The following is a 26,264-nucleotide window of genomic DNA, read 5'->3' on the forward strand; positions in this document are numbered from 1 at the left end:
TTTTGAGTGGGAGAGGGACTTCTGCTGCTGAGTGAAATTAGATATATTCATATAGTCTTGTGTCATCCAATACAACTATGCCCTTATGCGCCTTTTTTCCCACTTGAGTAGTATAAAGTAACTTTGTGAAACCGACTTGCTAAATATTAAATATTCCATTATGTTCTAGATGTAAAATTAAATTCAAAGACAAATGATTTTTACAGTATCATTTGTCTGTGTTCTGAGAGAGATTATGAAACTTATTAAATCAAAATGATGCTTCAACTAGGCAAAAGCTCAGAATTTGTAGGCCTTCTTTGGGCATAATATTGACTTTGGTTTGAAACTGGACAGGAGGAAGAAAATGCATTGAATTCATGTGCCTTTTTGGGTTTGTTAAGATTTATCGGAGCACTCTTCCTTTAAATTAAATAGAGAAATGTGGCATGAACCTAGTGACAACAATTTTTTGAACTATAGAAGTAAGAGCTATAACTTCACTTGCATAAAACGCGAATTATCAGTAGATAAAATCAGAAACTTCTCTGCACTGAGGAAAGAATAGATCTGTTGCAGATTAGAAAGTCTGATTTCTATTGCTAGTTATGCTGTATTAGAAAATAGTTCAGCAAAGCAAATAATTACTTAAAGCAGCAGTGAGAAGATCAACATAGCAGAGCAATTCTATTTTCTTTTAGAACTGATGCCATCTGACCAAGTTGGAGGTTGCCTTTGGGCTTTAACTTCTGTTTTGCCACCTTAACCTGTTGCTTAGTATCTGTTATGAAGTGCCCAAATAAAGCGAATTGGTCCAGTGACAAAACACGTTTTGTTGCTTCCAAGAAGAGGTTGTTCTGGCCAGTTTAATTTTGTAATCATAAACAGAAAAATCATGATCATCTTCAAAACTCTTTCATTTAACTTCAGGTCAGCCTACATTGGTTTTTTTCTTACTTTCAAAAGAATTTGTAATACTGCTCAGAAAAAGTTACCTTAATGACTTTTGCTTATACACACAACCAAATATACTTTCTTTTTTCAAAACATAACAGGTAATTTCAGGTGTTTGATCCCTCTTGTAATTGAGCTGTTCTAGCACGGAGCTAAGCTGAGATCCTTAATGAGCAGAAACATCAGCTGAATTTGCTTCTTACATCTGGAAAAGAACTAAGTAATACTATGGACTCTGTGTTAACAGAGATAAAGGTGCCCTTTTCAAACATAACTAAAATGGCTTTATGCTAATGATCTTCAGAATTCTGGCAAAAGTACTGCATCACTACACGATAGATTTAATTAGTGGAAGTATGTTGTATTCAACTGTTCATAAAAATAGATGGACTTCTCATATTGGGAGAAAAATCAGCTCAGTAGGAGATGTTGTATCTATTACCAAAATTAAGACAAATAAGCGTTCCCTGTTTTACTGTTATCACTGAGCCCAATTATAACAGAGAAGTACTTTTGCAAGTCACCACTAACAGAAACTGTTGTATATTCCTGATCAGTATATGATGATTTCTTACAGCATATTGGAAATGTGATGCAGTAGTTTCGTGTTGGATCAATCACAGAATCATAGGGATTGGAAGGGACCTCTAGAGATAATCGAGTCCAACCCCCCTGCCAAAGCAGGTTCCCTACAGCAGGTCGCACAGGTCGGCATCCAGGCAGGTCTTGAACATCTCCAGAGGAGACTCCACCACCTCCCTGGGCAGCCTGTTCCAGTGCTCCGTCACCTCACTGTAAAGAAGTTCTTGTGCACATTCATTGCACACATTGCAATAAGGAGAGCAGTTGTGTGCTGAGGTTTATGGATTCTATTCATGTATTTGGCATGCTATGCCAAGATTGCCTATGAGGAAACTGCTACCTTTGATTGTGAATATAGATGGTGCATAAGCTTAAGGTTAGTGCCAAAAGAAGTTCTTGGCTGTCTTGAAATTTGGCATGGTTGAAGAGGCAAAGATGAAGAGATTATTCTCTCCAGGTTCTAAAAGCAAAATACAGTCTTCATTCCGTGAAGCAGTACTTTCATCTTTAGTTTTCTGCATTCTCAACTTAATAATCTTATAATAGAATTCAAACTTTCTGTAGAGCATCTTAAGACTTTTGACCAGTCTTTTCCTTTAGGTCCCCATAGAATTATCTGTGTGGCTCATTTATTTATTTATTTTATTTGGAGGGAGGGTTTTGGGGAAGATGTTAATGAAGTATGTTGGGAGATACGCCTCAAATGACTCTTGCCTTTCTGGAAAGCTACTGTTTTTGCATGAGCTCTTTCCTAAATATCATATCTACAGGATGAATTAAATTGCCTTTTGCGTTCAACCCTATATCTTCCACATTAAGCTTAAGTTACGATAATAAAGTAATGTTAATTAAGTAATAATTAGGGACATTCTGTTGTTGACAATTATCCCTGAAACAGGATATGAGAGTTATACTGAAAAAAACTTTAATTTGTATTTCAGATGCCGTGCTCTACTACTCCACAGTGCTTCATAAATCAATGTGAGATGTGCCCATGCTGATTCACATGGTCTGCAGTTGGCATCTATCAACAAAACTGCTACCTGCACCTTCATTTGGAAGGAATCCAGAGCAATCATAAGGAAACATTTAGAGGTAAGAATGCTTAGATTTTTGTTCATTCTCTCCTCTAGTGATAAGCTCTGCACAGATGAATTTGCACAATTGTGTGGACTATGATTTCTTGGAGGAAAGCATTAAAAATACTTTTAATACAGGAGAAAGAAAAAGGAGCTCTTCAGCCTTGGGTTTTAGATTTTCTCTTTGAGGTTTATTTCAGTTTTCAAAAATTTTTTTTTGTAAAATTAAGTTACCTATTTTTGTTTGTTGTAACGTTTGCATGGCTGTGCAAGAGGAAGATGACAGTTGTGTACAGCTGTAGTAAAAAGCCTGCATGTTTGGAGGAAACTTCATGGATTGGATTTGAACTTTGCTGCAAATGAGCTATGGGAGTCCTTGAAACTTTTACCCAGAAAAGCAGAAAGTATTCATTTTCTTCTTCAAATGATCTTCAATAGTTTAGCTTCTTTTGCTGTTTCTAGAAGGGCAAAAGCCCTTCTATATCAGTACCTTTATATCCAGTCTTTTGTTATTTCCAAATAGTTTTAGCTGCAGCAAGACACGTGTGTCATGCTGAGCTTTATAATTTCTTTCCTGAGTGTGATCGTAATGAAAAATATAAGACAAAGGAGTAGGAAGGGAGAGAAAAGATTTTGGGAATGTGCATGTGGGCTGTAACTAGAACCCCATAGGTGAGTTAATTAGCATGGTGAGTGCCTGCCTCTCCAGCTTATTAGTACTTTGCGTTATGGTGTTGTTACTTTGAAAAAACTCTTGAAATAAAGACTGCTCATAGAGCAAGATGTTGATATATTGTGTTGTTTACACATTTGGGTGCAATGCTTCATACTTCCAGGAGATAGCAACTGGTGTTATACAAGTTCATGCTGTTCCTGTGTTTTTTGTTTTTTTTTTTAAACATAATTATCTCAAACTGCAAGCAAAAGTCTGAAAGTTAGGAAGCTGAAGGGAAGAAGCATTTATGTTTCATTCTTGACTGAAACTCCTCTTTAAACTTCTGTTGTAATTCAGACTGTCTTAGCAATATCTGAGTCAGTTTGCTGAAGCTGGAGTCTTTGCTGATTAACTCCTACTAAATTTGGAAGCTAATGAGTAACTTATAATTTCTCTACAGCTTAGTGGCATGGTGGGCACAGCGCAAAAGTCTCTCTCTTTAGATTTGCCTTAGCTCTGTAATTGGTTTGAGGTGTTAGTTTTACCTCTGTCTCAGCAGAGATCATCTTCCCAAATAAAAGCAGCAAAAACAGCATGCAATTGACTCAGAGATGATGTATTGCCCTTTATGCCACCAGCAACATTCACACATAACTGTTGTGCTGAAAACTTTCCCCTTTCTTCAACGAGCAGTGTGAAGTGTAAAAAAAAATACAAAATAAGGTTTGTATCTTGCCTGCAGTTGTCAGATGCAGAGTCACTGGGTGCTGCTGTTCGGATGTTTTGAAACATTTCCAGTGCAGGAAAAGTCTGCCTGGATCTTTCTGTGATCTCAACTTCTTCCTAAGTGTCCATAGTTGCACAAATAAAAAACTTCTCAGTTGTTGATTTTTCATTTCTGTATGAGGATGGGTAACCACGTACTTTATGTGCTTGATAAAAGTCTAGTATTAAATTCAGCTCAGTGTTGGTTGTCTGAAACTAATTTATTTTCTTGCTATTAGATCAGGGCAATGATTTTTAGTACCTTATTAAAAACATTTATGTGTACTTCTTTTTCTCTGCCTATCCCTTTGTATGTGAACTTGTAGACTGATGTTGATATATTGTCTCCATGATACAACTTCAGTTACCCAAATCTGCCAATTTTGGATAAGTACAGTGGAAGAAACTCACTTACTCATAGTAACTACTAAGAGCTATATCAAGGGAAAATTGGAATATCTTGCGGTGGGGAGAGCTGTAAATTTTTCTTCTGTGCAAGAACGATAGATGTAACAACTGAGGGGAAAGATTAATAAAAAGCCTCAAAAAAGAGAAATCATGTGAGCTCCAAGAATTTCTGAAAAAGCAAGAAGTTTTACTTTGTTTTTAGCTAGCTTCTCATATAGTTTTTACATATATATGAAATATACTAGCTGTTAATATTCAGGCAGTAAGATGTATTTTTTTCCCTTTGCAGGAATTTAAAATGCTATTGAAAGATTAGGCTTCACTAACAAGCTTCCTAATTTCACTTGCAATGATTTAACAAAGTGTTTTGCATCTGGAAGACACTAGAAATAAACAGCTTTTAATCTTTGGCAACAAATTTGTTTATTGTTCTTTCTGAGGTAACCTTATGATGGAGCCCGGTAAGGGCATTTTTTTTTCTGAAGAATCCATTTTGACTCCCATGGGAAATACTGTTAGAAGAATAAAAATGTATCCAGAAAACTATCAGTCCATCCTTCACAGGTCTTGTAAAATCAAAGATTGCATATTATGGTTGTCTTAGCACCGTATGTTGAAGAGTGCTACTAAAATGCAACTGGGCTTCCAAAGGAGCTTGATGAGTAATGAAGGAGTATGAGAGACACTGAGATAATGGATCTTGGCATCCACTTGGAACATCTGAAACTGAATTTGCCTTTGAAGAAAACAAGCTGTCGTAAAACGTTACAGTAGTAGACTCTGAGTGTGACTTGCGTTGAAGAGCTTTAGATTCTAGAATAAGCATCAACACAGGGAATTGAATATAAACAGGACTTCAGTGGGATTAATAGATAAAAAAGAACAGCTTTGCTTGGGTAGTGGGAGGAGAAATGGCCATAGGGTGGGGATGTGCATGTGGATATTTCAGAATGAATTTTGCAAGACAAAAAATACATGGTAGAAAAAAATCTTGCATGTTGGGGAAGTAGTGCTCCTTGGAGGTTTGCAGAAGATTTCTATTCCATCTTCCCCACCCTCTCATCCTCATGCATTTCCCAAGAACAATTAAAATTTTAAGATGAGATATTCAGAACCTTGAGAGTTATTTGTAGAGATCAAATAGGAAGTTCTGGGAGCATTTTGCAAAACTTCTAAAATACAGCAAAATGTGAAAGGAAATAGATTATGGATTTTATACCAAAAATACACTACAACTAAAAACATATTTACATATTTTCTTGGTTTCTTGGTGTACATAATTCTTGTAATTCAACATAAAAAACAAGATCTACACAGATAATAGATACCTATTTGCATTCAATCCAGACTTGTTTTTCTCTTCTAAATAACTTTTTCACTTAATTCCCATTAGAGTTCTGAAATTTGTCCTTTCCTAAGTGTCAACGGTTTACGGGCTGCTTCGGCCCAGTTCTGTGAGTAGCAGGGCAGAGGGATTTTGCAAAATCCATACCTCCAGAAAAGGGAACAGGGAACCCCAAAATAATTAAAAACAGCAGCAATGATCTGAGGAGAGACAAACTAATTTACTAAATATATTATTGGAATCCAAGATGACACACCATAACACAATATAATTAGAATTGAAACTAATAAATCATATATAATGAGAATATATGTTAAGAATGTCCGAAAGATGGATAGGCCTCACCACAACGCTGAGGTGAGATGCGCAGTCCAGTTGAGCAGCAGGGAGACGGGAGGAGAGCTGATGAAGAGCAGACGAAAAAGAGCCCATCAGGTGACCTTGCCAGGAGTTGTATCTCCTCTCCCTGACTGCAAAGTCCCCTGGGGAATGTAGTTCTTCTCTTCTGGACAGGTACCCAGAACTTGAGCATAAACAGTTAAACTCCCAGTGCCCCACGTGATGTTATGATGTGGAATACCGAAAACCAAAGATCACAAAACCATGACACTAAGTTAGCTGCTGTTGAAATGGGGACAAACAGGCCGCTGTTTGGTCTGGTGCATGTGTAAATTGATTTTGTTAATTATTTACTTTGTCACATTATATGAATTGGATGAAGAATGGAAATGTACAACATAAGCATACTAAATAACGGAGAAATATGTCTGCCTCTGTTCTCCACTCAGAGAGAGAAGTATACCTCTTGTAATATTTTTTTCTCCTTTGTGTGTAAACAAAATGTCTTGCTTCATGAACTTGCTCTTATGTTCTTGACTCTTTCTAGCCAGCAAGTCATCAAAACGGATGTAACCGTGCACAAAAATATCTGGTAACTGGCTAAGGTTATGCATGTATATAGAGCAATATAGGTCTTTGTATCACAGTCAATATACTTGCAGCAGTCTTTTTCTCTTGTGTGCATGGGCACACTGGAAACAACACCAAGTGATTTGTTGTGCGTATTCATTGTGCTGATAGGAACAAAGAGTCCTTGCTAGAAATTATAAACCACTCGGGTAGGAAAATTGACATGACATTGTGGTGAATATCTACTTGTAAAAGTAAATGGAGTGACTATTTCATAATTGGATTTGTAATGCAGACATATTAGATATTTTTTTAATGTGTACTGCGAAATTGTTCTGCCTATCTGTGGCGTAGCTATATTGACGATTCTCCTAAATTTTCCTTAGGGAAAATTTAAAAATACATAATAGTTAAAGGCCAGTGGTGCTGATGATGATTTGAGAAGTGATGCCGTGAAAATATTTATTGTCAGTATACTCCAACTGACTTCATTATACCTGGGATCAGACAAGAAATTACTACTTACTTGTAAATTTCTTGTTTTCCTTCTCTTTTGAACTTGTGTGTGTGTGTGTGTGTGTTTGGAAACTATCTCCCTGGCTGTAACTGAGTTGTAACTTTGGTTTTACAGCCTTGTTTCATGCTGTAGAGTAGCAAGAGACATAGATCTGAATCATGTTATTTTGCCAGGTTTATATGCTGATTTTTCTGCTATTTCAAGCTAGAGAGAAACCTCAGTACACTCCTGTCATTTGCCATGTCTGAGTAGTTATTTCTTGAAAGGAGTCAGTCTTACGAGCTGTGTGTGCATTTTCTTGGTTTCTTTTTTTTTTTTTGGTATGTGTTTTTAGGGAGGGATGGAGGAACACAGCTACATTAGGTACCTTAAGAAGGTACCTTTCACACAGTGCAAGGATAGGTTTATTTCTGTAACTTAGCAGTATTATTAGAAAATTGTACAATAGGGGGAAAATACCCTACACGTGAATATTAAAAAAAAAAAAAAAAGCCATTCCTTAAAATTTTCTAAATGTACATATAAGTTAATGCTGTTTTCATTAGAAGTTTTAATTGAACCTTAACTGTTTGAATGTACAATGATAGTGAATTATTAACATATTTTTCTGTAAGAGAAAAGTCTTTTACTGACAGAAAACAGCATTTGGTTTGGTACAGGAAATTAAATCGCTTTGTACTTGTGAGGCTTGTTAATTATAATTGAAGTAAAGGATTTCAATTGATCTCAATACTTGCTGTACAGAATAATTTTCTTCGCTTGGATTTGGAAGACTGCAAATCTATTTTCATCCTGCTTTTTATCTTTTATGTTGGCTTGAGGTTTGTTTTTTTAATTGATTGTTTTAAACAGCTGATAACAATTTGGTACAAATGTAATTTACCATCTATTTGGCTTCCTTGTAAATGCAAAGAAATAAATGAACACAATCTATAAGTTTAATGTAATGACTTGCATGAAGAAATTTTAATTCCTTAATCTCTAGGAAGCCTTCAGTCAAAAAAATGCAGTCTTAAAATCATAGAATGTTTTGGGTTGGAAGGTATCTTTAAGGTGATTTACTTCCAACCTCCTTTTATTATCAGGGACACTTCCCACTAGACCAGGTTGCCCAAAACCTCATCCAGCCTGGTCTTGAAGAGGGGACATCTTGTATGGACTCTTCAAGTTTAATATTGCCATATTTGCATATTGCATATGCAATATTTATCAAGATACCTTACAAAGGTTGAGAACTTACAATCTAATTAACAAATTTGGCTAGAAGATTAAAAATAAAAGAAATAGAATTATTTTGTGTTTTAGAGATGAGGATGGAATGGAAATAGAAAGCAGAATAGAAGGAAATAATGACTGTTTTCTCTGCCGGTTCTTTATCTGTGTCGGTCCAGACTGTTAAGAGCACGTGTCAAGGGAATCGAGTGCTGAAAGAACTTACTCCTATAGTTCCCTCCACATCTACTTTTAACGCCTAGGTGGAGCCATATTTACCTATCAAAAGAAGGGATAAAGGAGTTGTTGGAGCTGAATTCAGGAGGATTAAAAGATGTGCAGTCAATTTCAAATGCAACTTAAAAAGTAATTGAAATGTGGTTAAACTATTTTCCTTTAAAAATGTTCAGTCAGCTGTCTGTACATTTTTAATCACAGATATTCTACCCTCTTCACAACTCAAATTTATTCCTAAAAAGTTCTAATAGGGAAATTCAGTCCAATGTACACATGCATCTGCCTGTTTGTGGCTTTTTTGTCATTGGAGTCCATAGGCATTGGATTATGACAATAACTGTGTAAATGTTTCCCTTTATTTGTGTCACTTATTCTTTCTATCAGTCAAAATTGCTGTACGTGTAGGTGACAGGAATTTTTCTTCCATCGCATGAATGTTTTGCAGTATTTCTCAGCTGTATTAGGCTATCACCTTAACATGAGGTGAATGACATCAGATTGAAATACTTTATAGGCCTGTAGAACACACTGTTTTGTAAGAAATTAGGCTTTGAAATTTAGTGAAATTCAGAAATGCTCATTTCTGCAAGTGAAGGCATTGCTAATGGCCTTGCAGAGAAAGAAAGCTGAGGTTCAGGCTACTTTCCAGAGATTCAGTTGTGAATTTCATGCTGAATTGGGTGTTTTATTACTGAGAAATAAAAATAAAATGGGTGTTTTATCCTCTAAGAAACACTGAGATACTGCACATATGTTTTCCCACTATGACAAACAAGCAAAAAAGCAACACAAAAAACAGTTGAAAAAAGGAAAAAAAAAAAATAATTGAGGTGAAAGACTCGTATTGGTGGACTAAGGAACTGAAGGGATTTTTCTTTTACTGAATTTGCCATAGGTTTCATTTTCCGTTTAAGCAAGATTTCTGTTTTTGTGCACAATAAGGGGGAGTGGGAGGGAACTGATAATGATGTGTGTTTATCAGGAATGAAGGGAATAATCTTTGCAGAGGTTAGTTAAAGAAAATGAAGTCTCTGCTGAGAGATAAGTAAACTGTTGTTCAGCTTGTGAATAGTTGTGATTTATAAGAAGCATCTGGTATGAAAAAGACAAAAGCTCCATTGAAAGATTGCACAGATCCTTTGATTTGTTCAATATGAATCTTGGAATGCTTTGTGTGCAGTCTTCATTTAACTGAAACACCAGAAAAGCTCCAAATGAAGTGAACAAAAAAGCCAAAGCAGCTATGTAACATCAATAATATGTAATATTGCAGATAACTTATGAAATCTCTTATTTAAAAAAAAATAATAATCTGGTTTTGTATTGAAAACTTGTGATAAAAAGAATCAGGAAAGGCTTTTTTATGTGTTCTCCCAGCAGAAACAATCAACTTAATCCGAATTTTGAAGACTTCTTGTTGCAGCAGGGGATTGTATTGTTTAGGTCTTGCACGCTATAATTTTTGGTTCACTAGAGATGTCTGAAGTAACAGCTCTATTCCTAAATGGTGAAAGTCTTTGTCAATAACTTTTTTTTTTTTTTTCAAAGATCATACTTACTGTATCTTTTGTTTAGTCTTACAATTTACTTTTTACCGTCTTCTCCCAAAAGAATGCATGTGAATTTGGTTTCACAGTAGGCAGTGTTTGACATCAGAAAGGCAACACAGCAAACTGATGCGCAAAGTAAAAAATCACTGTGATTTTGAATTTTTATCTTTCTGGGAAAACATCAGCTGGATGGTGTTTAATGTTACCCTGATTGAAACAGGGATCATATAATATTGATAGGAGCTATATAGATGAGAATCAGCATTGAAAATATTTGTTTCGTCAATCCCCTACCACAAATTCTGCATTTCTTTTTATTCTTAGCAAAAAGAAATCGAGCATTATCCAGAAATGGCAACAAAAGCTGCCTTCCAGTATTGTTTCTCATTGCTTGCTGAAGCCTTGGTGAAGGAATTCTAGGCATATGCCATACATGCAGCTAAAGATAGTCTTTACTGAAAAACAAAACAAAAAAAAAAACACAACAAAAAACAACCAATGTGTAATTAACACGTAAGTGTGAAGCAGTACACCATGTTTAGTAACACTGTTCAACAGCCATTTAATTTTGAGGGGGCTATGCAGAATTTCACTCTTGGGTCTGAAATTTGTGACAAAGCCAGTCTGCCCAGCTGTAGTACAGAGTGCTTCCTGTAGCAACTGGCAGATTATCACCTGCGACTCAGACTTCAAGAGGGAACGGCTGTATTGAACGAATTGATGAGTGATTCTAGTGTTGTTTTTTTTTTACTGATGTGATTTCAGGTAATTATGCTTTCAACTCTTTGCAAGGAAAGAGCATTTACTAGTGGAGCTATCCTGGGGAGATCACTCTCAAATACTTGTTAAAGACCAGCCTTCCAACTGTCACCTAGTGAAAAAATCTTGCAAATTTTTGTGCCAGTGAATGTTCAGAATTTCCATGCAAAGTAATATAAAAACTGCCAATTTAACAACCAAAGTAAAAATAGTAATGACTAATAATATTTTAAAATATTAACATTAATGAAATATTGACAGCTGCCTATGAAACTTGAAAGAGAACAGAGTCCTTTTTGATCCCAAGTATTTGGTATCCATTACTCTGTCACAGATCAGACTAAGCAGTCTGAAGTCAGCGTTTGTCATATAATAATTTTGTCTAGATTAAGGACATAGTGTTTTTGTATTTGCTTACCATGCTAGAACGTGGATGATGATTACTGGTATTGAAGAACACCATATGTGAATCTTCATCTCTTTGGTTCAGACACTGATAATTGATTGGGTATTTGTTCTGATTCCTGCCACCCAGTTTATGCAAACAAGCTCTCTGAAGTTTGTTGAGGTTATACAAAATAACTGGCAGACAAAACTTCTGTTGTAAATCTTATTTGGAGAGGAAAAAAAAGAGTTCAAGCTATTTTTTGTAAGTGTCTAAATGGAACACATAGTAAGTGTCACTTAGGCAGAAAATTGGCATTATATTTTGTCTATAAATTTTTTTGCAATGTGACGTACCAGTATCTAAAGGACTGGTACCAAAACCTGTTATAATTCCCATAATGTTGCTTCTGAAAGTATTAAATCCCTTTAAAATAGTTTTCCCATGGAGTGTTTAAGAAGTGCTACCAATCTTTTAGCAACTTGACATCTTAATACTGTGGTGCTTTGGTATATATGCAGTTTTGCAGCTACGCTTGAGCCTTGTCATGTATTAATTTTACATTATAAATTACGAAACATAAATTGTTCCTCTTCAACACTTCAAAAATATGTTTTCCAGAATTCTTTTGTTTCACATGCTAGTATTATAGCAGCCCCGTCAAGTGTTGTGGCATTAATATTTAAAGCAATAAATTTGAAAAAAAAAAAAAAAAAAATAAAGAAAGAAAAAAGAAAAAAGTCCTAATTAATTCCATTGCAGTAAAGTTTTATTTATGAAAGCTATAAAGAAATCCTGCAATCCTGTTGTTCTACTAAGGGAGCGTTGCTAGAGAAATCTGCTTTATTATGATTGTAAAAATACACCTCATGAGAAGCAGATGTTTTGAGAAAGCTGAAAAAATGGAGTTAAGTTTTAATGAGAACTATTGCTGTGGTTAAATAATGCATACCTGCAGCTACATAAATGTTTACATCTAGAGATTCTAAAGCCTTATGTTCCAATGTGGGTGCAATTAAAAAGATTTTGTTATCACCTATTTAAGTAATGCTTGAAAACAAAAAATTTCAAGTTTCTTCCCTGAAGCAAGCAGCTATTGAATCACAATAACAATGGTTTATTCCCTATTGTACTGCGTGAGCTGCATTTTGTGGAACAGCTTTTTGAAAAGAGCTAACCTCCAACAACCTCAATTGCTGGAATCTTGAAATGAAGTGTTGTTTGCAACTAGAGAAATGCAAAGATCTAAGCATTTTGCAGAGCAAATTATACTGTCCAAATAGTCCTTCATACAGTACCTTATGTTCAAAGCTTGTTTTCTGGCCCATATTTAGATTTGCACTTCTCCCAGTCAACTCTTCTCTTTCAAGTTTTCACATGACTTAAAAGATACGCTAAACACTTAATTGCTTTGCCTATAGTTCTTAATTTTGGCAGGCATCTTAGTCTTTAACTGCACTGTTTCTCCCATTTCCCTGATCCTGGGAAGGGGCCATGCTCTTTTCTCAGAAGACTTACAGAAGGTATCATTTCCAGACTGTGGCTATAAAACAAGCCTGGCCCACCACTGGCACATGTATGTCCAGTGCACAGCATATGACTTCTGCTTTCTGAGATTCAGCTGTAATGGATATCAAGTCCCACAGTTGTGTTTGGAAACTTTTCATGTAAAGGACTAGTTTTAATTTGAGCAAAACTGCATAATTCGAGTAGATCTCCAAAAAGGCCAAAAATGCATGCAGATATCAGATAAAATAACGGATGTGTCAGGCTGTTTAATTATTGGCAAATCTATCATGGTGAATTGTAATTCAAACGATGTAACTCACACGAGGAATTTTTCCATAATGTAAATCCTTGTTAGAAATGTTTTCAATGCCTTCCATAATTACAGTTATACCTCTTAAATAGTAAATTTACTGTAAGCAATATGTAAAGATGGAATGCATGTCTGAAATATGCTCTTTACTTAGAATTTGGAAGTTAGAAGCAGTATCAGAATAATGTATTAGCATTTTCTGAAGAGCAGTGCTTGTCAGTATGCTCTGCTGCATCAAATGTTCTGCCATTTCCTCAATAGGGTAGAGCAGTGCAATTCAGTCTTCAGTTGCAGAAATCTCAGTGGAGAAAGACCATAAGAAAGGTCATATTTTTGTATACAATTAATCATAAGTGGCGAGAAAAAAAAACCTCACCTCTTAATTGTCTGGCAAAGCTGGTAATCCTTCAGGGACAATGCAGTTAATTTCTTCCATTTGTGCTTTGTATTCATATTGCTATTAATCATGAAGATCATAAAACCAATGTTCCTGAAAATCTGGTAGTTAAATAAATGCAACTGACTTATGATATACATCCTAAAAATCTTTGGAGAGCTAAAAATTTTGTTCCGCATAACAAGTTGTTATTACTGTTTCTGAGTGTGCTGTTGAAATGAAGAAAAGACTGAGAGTGTAGTCAGGCTTTTCGAGGGCCTTGAATGAATTAGGTATCAATTCCTATTCCTCAGTAAGAGATGTATTTATTAAGATATATTAAAATTTGAGTTTTATTGGTGACTTGGTTAAAGCTAAAGCATTATAGCTTTAGTTCATGGCTACAGATTTGGGAATTAGGTGATTCCAGGCTAGTTTGTGTCAAGATGTTTGAGTCTAGAGCATTCTACTGCTGCTGGAATGGTACTTCAAGTAACAATTTTATATATATTTTTTTAAGGAAGCAGTGATCATCTGTATGTTTATTGACATGTAACTTTAGTTTTCTATACCTGATTCCTAAAAATCTTAGAATAAAATTGTATTCAATAATTGAATTGGATTAACACACATAACCATTTGGATTTACTTATCACTTCGTACACCTGCATTAATAATTTGTTTTGCAATGCCCTTCTCTGCATTAATTCATCAATGTAATTGCATGACTGAAAAGGTCGCAAAGGTGTACTGCAAGTGCTGAAGGTCTAAGCTGTATCACAGCTCAGAACTTGAGTATACATACAGAATCCAAATGTGTTGGATGAGACTTTCTCAATTGAAAATCAGAAAGGAAGTGTTTTCTGCAACGTGAATGAATACTTATGAAAGACCTTGGCAATGTAATTGCTATGTATGCTATCTTTAGGTGTACATGAGCATTTAAACACTATGCAGCTGTTCTTTCTCCCTGTATAGTTCTTTTCATTCTCAAAATTAACATTTGTATCTTATTTTAACCTTACTCAGTTTATTAATCAACTGTGTTCAAGCTATAAAGCAAACACCAGTCTAATTGCCTGTTTTCATATTTTGCAAACCTTAAGTGGCTGCCTACTAAAGTCAAATTATTCTATTGCAAACAAAAAAAAAAAAAAAGGGAAAATAACAAGTTCCCACTTCAGCTGCAGAAGGATACAAGTTATCTCTGTAATCAGAGAAAAATTGTTTTTGAACATTCATGACTGTCAAAGCAGTTAGTATAACTATGCAATGCTTATTCTCTTCTTCATTCTGTCAGACACTGATAACTTTGTGAAAACGTGAACAGGCTAGCATTCTGGTTTCATTTTCTGTGGTAGCATTACTTTGAGATGAATGTGTCTAAAGAATTATTCTCCCAGTGAATTTTTCAAAGAAAGCCAACCTAATTAACAGAAGGAAAAAAAATTGGTTTTTTTTTTGTATATCACAGAGTGATATACAAACTTTTTCTTGTTCTTTCACCTGCTGAAACCTTTGCTGCTGGATCTTTGCAAGAGCATATTCTTGGGTAGAGATGTTCCTTCAGAGACTTCCTGATCCTCACAGAGTTCCTACCATCATCTGAGACCTGATGCATTCAGATGTATTATAATCCCTGCTAGAACTGTGCTTCACATCTCTTGCTGGCCACACTTTGAGGTCACCTGATCTTCCTCCCCTTCAAGCATACTGAGTATCTCATCAGGCAAAAAGAATTTTCAGCTCTGTTTTGACTTGTTTTCCAGAAGTGTAATGTAAGCCTTTGATGAAGAAAACTGACTTTCTCTCACCTTCTGCATAAGCTGGAGGGATTGGTGGTTTTGTGTTCATGCTGTGGAAACGTAAAATTATCAGGGGATGTTTACTGGACAGATTTATTTGGTGAAAAAAAAAAAAAATGTGGAGCTCAACTGAAACAGTGAAAGGAAAATTAATTTCTCCCAAGATCCTCCTGGTTAAAATATTGTTCTAGAACTATGAGTGCCCAACTCAATCTCCGGTGAGAAGTTCCTGGCTTGAGAAATCCCTTGGTTATTCCAGCCTACTTGGGGATAGTGGCAAGTCTTTCTGTGATAAAGTCACATGTTTTTTTTTAATTAGGATGGGAAGCTCTTGGCAGTGAATGAACATCTCATGCTTCCTGTTGTGCCTCTCCAGAGCCGTGTGGCCTTAGCAGGGCCACCTGTCCCCTGGAACCCCAGGTGTGGGTGGGCAGTGAACCTTCAGAGCTCCTGTGATGGAGAGGGCATGTGAATATTGATCGCAGTCATCCTCAGGTCACAGAAATACTAAGTAAAAGGTGGGGAATTATTGCTCTTAGCTTAGTAAGCTGCACTCAAGGGGTGCTTTCTGATTTATTTTGCGTGACTGAAAAAGAAATGAAGCAATTTATTTAAAGTGGAGCCAAAAAGCTTTGTTCAGCCAGGAAAGCTTTTTGCTCTGCCTATCAAAAGCGTGGAGGGGAAATGTAATTGTGATTGCTCTGAATTGCATGTATTTTGGATTGTACATTTTTCCCAGTTGTTTTCAGTCCCTGCTTATGCTCGTAGGCTGGCATGGGCCTGTATTGCAGCCTGTGACAGGGCTGGTGGGAGGCAAGCATCCTCTCTTATCTGAGGGACTGGAGGTGAGGAACTTCCTTTGAAACTAGGTTTTCTCCACCTGCTTACCCAGCACATTGGTATTAGTTCATGCAGTTTTGAGTCAGTACTTATGCTCTTCATTAAGAATGGAACTGTTTTGTGTAGCTGATACATGTAGCTTCATGCTGTGCTTATTTATATAAGTGTATTAAAAAAAAAAAAAAAGCTACTGGAGAAGGATAGTACCACTGACTGACTCTTTTTAATGACTTTTGTAATAGTTGCAGTTTCTTCTTGTGCTTGAAAATAAATACCTTTTTTAATAAAAAAAAGTAGAATTTCTATTGCTATAAAGTCTTATAAATTAATAGGAAGTTTGAAAACATTGGAGTGTTAACATAACCTTTTCCATTGTAATGCAATTTTGGTTATTGACATTAAATATTTAAAAGAAATATTTCATTTTCCCTATGTAAAAGTCAGTGGTGATGTCAGCCCTATTTTCACTGATGTGGCCAGTAGCTCTCATCTCACAGCATCAGGGCTCTGTAAATCTTGCTGTGTTGGGACTTAGGAGTCAATGTTCCTGCAGAGAGATATAAATAAAGGCAATTCAAACATTTCTTCAGAATTAGTTTGATTGCAGTTTATTCCTATTTCGAATAATTAACAGTTTTATTTAGTTGTATCGTTAACAGTTGCATCATTAACAGTTCGTACAATTTTATTAGTGTCTGGGGATTTTCATGTAGTAAATAGTTTTACTAAAATTAACCAGTTTTCTTTTTATTTTGTTGGGTTTTTTTGTCACTTGAGGAAGTTCATTCCCAGCCCAAAGAGCACAACATTGTTTCTGTGCAATTCCAATTAAAGCTGAAAGTAGTGATTAGCTATGAGGAGCCTTGGGGTGCAAAGAAAAACTGTAACCTTTAAGGCATCTTTCTGTGTCAGTTTTATTTTCTCTTTTAAGAAGCAGATTCCTAATTACAGGATTGCCTTCTCACCCTGTATAATGACAGAGTCCTTCAAGCTGTATTCTGCGGAACAAAATGCAAGCAAATATACAGGTTTAATATGATTGAAACTTTTTAACCTTGAATGCTCTTTAGTTTCACCACAGCTCAGAAGTAGAAACTTATTGAAATAGTACACGCTTTCCCAAGATTATAAAATAGTTCTGTTACCAAGTTGTAAAGCTGCTCACAAACAGAGATAAGTTGTTAATTCATGGCACTGCGGGACTGTAGGTGGATCAACACAAGTACATACTTTTGTCTGTTTTGATGTTTTTGGCAAAAAGGCTGTCGTAGCAGCTGCATGTACCATGCTGGAGTGTAGTTCATAATACTACTTATTTCTTTCCACCATCTTGCTGGTTTGACATTGGCAATATGAGAATATTTATCCCTGTCCAAATATAGTTCTGAGAAGACACAGTTGAAGCTACAGGGGAACACCAGTTGTATATGAATGTAGCTGGTGAGGGTGGTTCATGTTTTCTTTTAACTGAGCTAGCAGTGCCCAGCAGGAGTGGGTTGAAAACACTCAGAATTGTGTTTTAAGAATAAAAAATGAATAGCTGTATTGTCTCTAGAGAGCTTCATGGAAAATAAAGGTATTAATTTTGAAATACTTTCATTTAAATATGGTGGCAGTTTATTAATACAGTATAATAATTTCTTACTGAACTTTTTGTGACCTTTATAGAAAAGAAAGGCTGCTTTATCACAGAACACTAGAAGAGTACTAGAATATGTGGCTTAAAATAACTTTTAGCTGTAGGGACCTGAAGAAGGGAAAGTATCAAGATACTTCTTTTTTTGTTTAAGAGATGGAGAAAGGAAAAGATGATTCGGAAAACAAAAACAAAAAGTCAAAGAAATAAACAACCAACCAGCCACAAATAGGAGTTATTTAACTTGCCCATTTTATGAAAGTGGTGTTTATGCAACTGTACTACATAGATTGCTTCCTTTGCTGTTGAATTTTAGTTTTCCTATTGAAAACATGGAGGATTCAAAGAGAATACACAGCATTGCTGGAGTAGGAAAAGAAAATAATCAAGACCAAATAGAATACTTTTTATGTATTGGAAGGTTTTGTTTGATCTGTTTTCTTATATTTCAGGTTTTACTTTTATGGGGAAATATACTCTCTGCACCCCTACTCATTCCGTCTGCTCTGTATGGGCTGTATCCAAAATACACTTTAGCTGGGAAATAATTAACAGGCAGTACTATGGGTCATGCTTTGATGGGAGAGTGCTTTCATTTGACCTAAGCTAATTCAGAGGTTTGGATGTAGTTGATAGTCATCCAGACCTTCTGGTAATAACAATGACATTGACAAGTCCTGGCACTACATTATTTGGGATGGGGTGAGATAGAAGCATGAGTGAATATGGCTGGAGTGTGTAGATGACACTGTATTAATCAAACTGAAGTTTAGTGGTCTTGAATTGGTCACTGAAAATTTAACTGTCTTAAAACAAACAAACAAACCCATGACTTATTCATACTGAAACCCACGTCTTACCTTTATAGGGAATCACAATTCAATTATGGCATTCTTCATTGCAAAAAATGCAATTTCAGACATCGTAAAAGTCATTTCCCTTTGAGCCAGACTGCAGATGAAGAAGCACCAATGTCTGTTCATAAGCAGATATAGAGTTAACATGGTCAAACTATGCTACAGTACATAAAATGTTGTCAGTTTATAACTGGTCATAATGCTGGTAAATATATTTTGTGGAGTACCTTCCTGTGATGTGCAGATAAAGGCAGCAGCAGAATTCTGGTTTATTTTGGTTTACTTTATTTTGAAATTTTAATATGATTTAGAATGTTTGACTATTAAGAACCAACAACTCTGCTTAGATCTCAGTTACATTTATGTAAACTACAGGGTTTTTTTTTTACTTTTTTGGTAAAGTTGTTCCACTGTTATAGAACAACTTGCTGATTATAGCTATGCTTTATGGCACTACAGAGATGTAAAATCAGAGCCAATGAAATAAGTATCAGGCTCTTCCTGGAAATTGTTCCTTGCTTTTTATCCTGCTTTTAAAAACAACCCGAACTATACAAGGTATTTATATTTGCACTACACCTCTGCAACCCAGAATAACAGAAGTCTTCTGATAAAAACTAATTCTTAAGTTTACCTTAGGCTATTTGTTATTCTAGCATTGCAGTAGAGGAGTCGGTGCCTGGAGAGGGCTGAGTTCGTAAATTCTGAGTTCCTTAACTGGTCGTTCTGTTTTAAAATATCACAAACCTTGTGATCCTCCATTAATTATTTCTTGACACCTTTTATTGTGTATGTTAGCACAAGGAAATACAAGACCATGAAATTCTAAGTATGGGAAGTCCCATGAGCCCAATTTTTATTTTTTCTTAGTTTTTGTTTAAATAGCTCAGGAAGGTGGTGAATTAAAATTGCTGAATGCTAACTTTCAGCACTGTCAGGGCACCCAGTGGCTCCCAATGGCTCCAAAGCTGCGTAAGTCCCACAAGACTTTCCTGGTCCTGAGGATTTTGCCATTACATTCAGAAACTGCCACAGAGGGCCAGGACTGGGTTGTGAAGCTGCTTTTTAACTCTCCTTCCAAGCAAACAAGAAGGAAGGAGAATAGTAGAAAATGAGAGCTGTTGTTAGCAATATTTTACTGTTCTATTACATGTGTTTCACCACAGTGTATCTTCGTAGCTTGCTTTTAGGGATCCTTTGGACTGGAGAAAAGAAAATCTTTTTCACAGTGTTGGTATGATTTGTCCCTGGTGACTTCTGAAGGCACAGATACAGAACAGCAAATAGTAGACCTGCCTTACAGTGGATCTCTGGCTGGGAATGCATTGTGAGGCGAATGCCTTGCAAATCCTCTTTTGCGTTATTAGGATGCTGTCAATACAAGGTTTCAGAATTACCATACTGAAAATCATATAGTTTCCTACCTCTAGATGGTGCATTATAATTATTGAGTTTTGTTGTTTCATGTCCTTAAGAAGTTAAACCTGTGGTGTGGATTTTTAATCTGCATGATGATTTTGGGAAGCTGTTGACTCAGTATGTCAGAATAGGGTCAGCTTCAGCATGAGGCCCTAATGGTCATGGTTCTGCAAGCCTCCAATGTTTTGTTGTTGCAAGGGAGCTGTTCTGGCTGAGCAAGAGCTGTTCTAGCTGAGCTAAATTAGGAGGAAAAAAAATAATGTAATACCAATTCTTTTGATTCTTCTCTCGCAACGCACAGTAATGTAGTAGTACTATTAGATGTGATGCTTGCAATTCAAGGTTTTTTTGAAAAAGGTTTTGAACAAGGTTTATTGTTCTTCTATCTCTTTGCTTCTTGCTCAGAGTACAACCCCAGAATGATCTGTCTTGGGGAAGAATCTTGCTATTCTTTCTCTTGTTGCTGCAAACTGCCTGTGCTAGAAGTGTGAGCCACCAATTTGCCTGGACACTAAGCAGAGCTGAATTTCAGACACCCAGATTTCCTAAAGGGAGAAACAGGGGTCAGTATGCTGGTGTGTGTGAGGATATTAGAAGCAATAAAAAACAGTGCAGTTCTAATCTCAGCTAAGCTGCATCTGTGCTACAAGCAAGAGCACATCATTTTCCTTTCAAATAAGTACTGCATTTTGCTGTCTCTTTTCTATATGTCTACCCACTCAGTTTCATTTGAGCATGATTCAGAATATATCAAAAAGACATGTATTATATACTATGATAATTATAACAATATATATAATAAATAAATATGTAATTAATTCATGAATTGGACCCACATTCTGAATACTCATCATGCCCCAGGCTCTGTCTTATTCAGCACTGCTATAAGCAGGTGGATTTTTGTGAAATCAGGAGTATACATCTGAGTGCCGTTATGTTTTATCACAGTGGTGGACCACAAAATGTAGAAATAAATCTTTGCTAATGGCAGAGCAGGACACAACCAGGACATAAAACTTTGGCATTGTTAAGAGCCCTTAAATATGAACTTCAGTGCTGCTTTTTTGATTTGCACGCTAGCAGAAGCTTCTGCCTTGTTACCTCAATAGTTACTTTTTTTTAAAACCCTCATGGATATATTCTTGCCGTGATGATGGTTTCTCAGATCTGAGCGCTAACAGGGTCTCTGTACTGATAAACACACTGTGAAGATATGCCTGTTTTAAGTCTATCACCAGTTTTGCCTTTTTATGCATGGCTGGGATTTATGGGAATGCTTGCATTACACTTTTGATTCGGTTTTGGTTTCTCTTCTTCTAAAAAAAAGAAATGTAGCTGTGCAGATTTTTCTCACGAGTTGTGGAAGTTGTTGTCTGAGGAATGGTAAAAGGAAAATGGGCAGACAATGTACATCTGCAAGTATTTTACTTTTTGTAGAGAGAATTTGCTTGCAGTCCAAACTTGAACGTATTACCTGCATCAGGATGTTGATTTAAAAACAGCACTGATTTCAGTTCAATATTTTTGCAGGGAAGGGATTGGGAATAATAGTTGTAGAAGAGCCTGGATTAAACGTGGTATGAATATAAATCCTAGTCAATGGCGATGCAAGGACAAACATCTGCTTTAGGTGGCCAAGTGCCAATAAGGCTGACAATTTGAAAGATTTTGCTAGATTTACCCAATTCCTTTTTTTTTTTTTTTTTTTTTTTTTTTAAATAGGAGGCACTACTTTCCAAGCAGCCCTCATAATTTGAATATTGTTGCATTAGCCTTGTAGTTACAAGTTTTGCAGAACTCAGTAGAAGACATAGTTACTACTATTTATCGGTTTCTGTGTTGCTTGTAGTGAAAAAATGACTGCAGTGTATCTATCTGCACTTGTTGCTTTCCTGGCTCAATTGTGCTTTTTTCCAGTTCTCTTTCCTTTCTTTGAGAGAGTCACAGAATTTTTTGAAAAGAGCTGCCAGTTCAACACCAAAATCATAATACCATTTCTATTAGTCGTCTTGCATCCAACATCATCTCTGTCACCAGAAGGAAAAAAGAAGTTATGTCATTTAAAGATTATAAAATATTAGTTTGCTTTCTTAAGTAATCAGTTATGCATAGAGAAAGATGTAAGCAAGCAAAAATATACGTTTTTAAGCACACTTTTAAAGGTTTGGAATTCAGGCATCTTCATGAAACAATACAATGAAGACTTTTCTTTACATGATCTGAAGAAACTCAGTGATTCTCACAAACCTGTGTTGGTTCTTCAGAAATGTTCCTTCAAACACAGCTGACTTCTTAGTGTAGCTTTTTTTTTTTCTGCCAGACACATTCCTACACTTCCTGTGTAATGATGCAATAAATTCACCCTGGAGCTTGTTACAGTTAATAACCTGTAAAGGGCAAAGGTATTTGGACAATGCACATTAAATTAGACCTGTATCAATTACAAATACAGTACGTTATTCCTTTTTTTTTTCCCTTCAAAGAATATAATTTTATAGCAAAAAAGATACATTTTTTACATGCTTAATTTTTACAGCCAGTGATGACTTGGTGAATAAATAATGTGCCTTGTTCAGAAGACAAGCATCCACTCTGAACAATTATCAAAGACATTAGGAGACAATGCTAATGTATTTCATGCTTCAAAAGCTACAGCTGCCAATACTTCATAGCAATCAATCAAACTTTTTTTTTTTTGTTTTTGGTTGCTATTTTTCATATATTAGCAACACAGCTGGGATAATAACTATGACCCTGACTGCCTCCACTCTTTTAGGTATATTTACTGATTATATTGATTTTCTTAATGTTCCTTTGTGGCTATTTCAGAAGAAGGTACAATTTCAGAATATAAACAACATTTTATTTTTGTTTCTGTGTAGAGTGCTTTTCTGTAATTTTTTTTCAGGCAATTTAACAGTTTCTTTGTGTTTGAATAGAATTACATTTTTTCTACCATTGTAATCCATAAATTAGAAAGGTGAACAAAAGAGCTGAAATAGATAATGGCTTTGTTTTTCATAGCCTGTCAAGTCATTCTTCAGTTCTTTAATAAGCCAAGTCTGGTGATCACAATGCAAGCCCTACTGTAAAGTACACTGTAAAAGAGACCAGTCTCCATTTATTGGAACAAATGTTTCCATGGTTGAGGTCAGAGAGGTCTTTTGTAAATTCTTGCATATAGAGTGAATTATTTTAAAACATGTAAAAGCAGAGATGCTGGGGTTTTCCAGGTCAAGGTTTATATTATAGGCAGACTCATTTGTATTAAAGGAATTTGCATTATGTTCTACCTTCATTTAAAAGACTTAAGTTTCCAATCCTGTTTCCCTCTTGACCTTCACCCAGAATAGACTGTAATAAAAACTATTTTTAAAAGTGACAGACAGGATGCACAGGCACTGCAGCTATAACAATGTGATATTACTTGTGGATTTATGAGTAGGGGGATGTTGCTGCTTTGCTTGTAGCAATGAATCTATCCTGTGTTAGTAAGCAGTATTGCTCCTGCCCAGCTGATGCTTGGACAATGCCCTTTTCATGCTCTCGGACAATAAGCATAGCTATCTCAGAGTAAAAATGGAAAGTACGATGTTCCTCTCCCTCTATTTTTTCTTTTTCCTTTTCCTAAATTATTGCATCTAAAATTCACTTCAAAATGAAAACTTTTCTCAGAAAGGGTGCTCTCACCTTATGTGTTTGAAGAAAGCAGCTGAGGCCTCATAAGTCTCTCACCATTCATCTCTTATTCAGATAAGCAAGGAATAATAGACTGAATAAATGTTTCATCTCAGAAAACACTGCACAAAGCTGCCTTCCAGTTTATTTTCTGTGAAATTTGGGCTGTAAGGGGCCCTAATATCTTACGAATGGAGAAAGAGGGAAGGGAAAAAGACCAGGATGAGACAGTATGATACCTCCCTTACTGGCTTTATGTTCTTTGAAAAAAAGAAATGATAAATGAGGAAAAAATGTGTGAAGAGAAATTAAAAGTCTGTTTGCAGTTAGGAATTTTTTTGCTAAGGTTATGCACTGAAATGCACTATTATTTATGGCATTATATTCTACCTTGATTTTGTGGTTATTGCTGTAGCAGTTGTGGATAAAACATACATTTGCAGATTAAAAAAAATACAGCTATTTTAACAGTTGGCATTTTGCAAGATCAGTAAAAATTGTGATACAAGTTTTTTAAATTGAGCCTATTAATTTGATATGTGGCTTAAATATTTTTTTATGCAGAAGAGAGGAAAAAACAACTTAATGCTAGAAGTATTGCAGTATTAAAATAGTGGAGTCATTGTCATTTGCCCAAAATCAGAGGCTCTCACTCATGAGAGCTATAAAGAGTTTGCAACCATAGTAAAGAATGTGCTTTTAGGAGGGTAGCTTTGCTATTAGGCAGCTATTTGTGATTTAAAGCTGTCTCTGTATGTATTTGTAATTACTTACCTGTGAAAAATAAGAAGAAGAATTAGGAAAAAAAATGGCCAGGCAGGACCAAAGTCAAATACCCACTTTGAATTTTAAAGTCCGCCAATGGTTTGCTTGTTGAAATACCATAAATGTATTTTGGGAATGTCTGTTGGATATGCATACAGAGCTGTGTTCAGAAGGTTTGACTCCATTTGCTTGGTTCCTTAAGTATTAAGTTAATAATATTTTCCAGAAAAAGAACTGAATTTTCTTTTACCCAGTGATCGGTGAATAATTTATTGCCAATTTACTACAGCTTTGCTGTCTGTGACGGCTGGTGAGTGATGCATCAGCTGTGCTCTCACTTAGGAAATGTGAAATGTATCTTGTGCTTTGAGAAATGAGGAATTATGTCTGGGTATTACTTATATAAAACAAGTCCACGTTGAAAGGTAGTGGACATAAAATCTTCTTAGCAGCTGTATTGAACTGATTAGCTACAATTGAAAAATAGGGACAGGGGGCATAGAAACTGAAAACAGATTTGGTTTAATGTAAAGCTAATGAAAATAGAAGAGTTCTTGACTCCCATTTCACAGCTGTATTGAAGGTCATGTTTCATCAGAGATGAGGTATGTAAACAACAGCATCTGTTAATCTTCATAAAGAGTCAGGGCAAGTGGAATGAAACAATGGAAATTTCTAAATATTCTTCTAATACCTGAGTCTGTGTTTCCCTCCAATGCCTACGATGGAGAAAAGAAGATAATTTTGTGGCATCAGCTGCTCACAGGTAAACAGACTGAAAAGACTAGCTGCAAGGATGATTTCAAAGCATGTATTGATTTTTTTATTTATTAAAAGGAGGGGGATAAAGCTAGCATTGTCTTAGAGACTGTAGAATTATGCCTGTGTGCAGAGTCACTGGCATCAAGTTGAAGCCAAATAATTTTTTCCGCTTTTCCATTTTTGAATTATGAGTTTCTGACAGATGCATTTCTCAGAGCTAGAGTTGAGTGATAACATTTTAAAATCTACCAAAATCCATTCAATTCCTCAGTTTCCTTTGTTAGTCTTAACTCTTCAGCAACAGATGAGAAATCTGGAGTGCCAAGAGGCTTGGAGCTTTGGAGTTCACCACCCCTCTTAGGCCCATTAATTCCGATTTGCAGAGTAAAAGCTTTTTTGTTTATCTGGACATCCATAAAGAGTGAATGGCTCTGCAAGGGATCATAAATAGATTGTAAAGAAAGAACAGTATTTGATCTGGATCTCTGTCATATCCTATATGGTATCTTGGAACAGGAAAAAGATGTTAAGGCATTCTCTGCTGGTAAATTGTGGGTAGAATCATGGAGAACATAACACATTCATCTTGGAAATATGTGTACACATAGGAGTGGTAGCTGTGACCTGAGCAAAGGCTATTCTTTCACCTGTGTGTCGGTAAGGCTTTTAGCTGCAGTGATACTTATTTTTTACATGACTCTTCAATAAAAAGATGGATCAAGGGCAACAGGACAGATGCGGGAGTAGTTTTAGATCTGACAACTATTTGTAAGAAGGTTAAAGAAGATGCAGGACAAGTCATCTGTTTTTCTAAGAGCCAGAAAAGAAATACCAGAAACACTCCTCTTTACTCCCTACCTAAGAAAAGCCTAAGAAAGTCAAACCCAAATGCACAAAAACAGACCTGTGCTGTGCATAGCCTGGCACAGTAATTTATGATGTTAAATTACATCAGTCAAGGAGCTGTGCAT

The 26,264-nt window shown here is 35.8% G+C and overlaps 1 long non-coding RNA gene across 1 annotated transcript in view; it reads left to right on the plus strand.

Annotated features, from left to right (window-relative positions):
* The window catches only part of LOC128082195 (uncharacterized), a 472,145-nt gene that overhangs the window by 162,967 nt on the left and 282,914 nt on the right, over window positions 1-26,264 (plus strand). Inside the window, exon 3 of the long non-coding RNA XR_008207583.1 lies at window positions 2,457-2,610. This is a non-coding gene — a long non-coding RNA (uncharacterized LOC128082195). The remainder of the gene's footprint in view (window positions 1-2,456; window positions 2,611-26,264) is intronic.

This window comes from Tympanuchus pallidicinctus, unplaced genomic scaffold, assembly GCF_026119805.1.
Source record: "Tympanuchus pallidicinctus isolate F22 unplaced genomic scaffold, pur_lepc_1.0 scaffold22, whole genome shotgun sequence".
Classification (NCBI taxonomy): domain Eukaryota; kingdom Metazoa; phylum Chordata; class Aves; order Galliformes; family Phasianidae; genus Tympanuchus; species Tympanuchus pallidicinctus.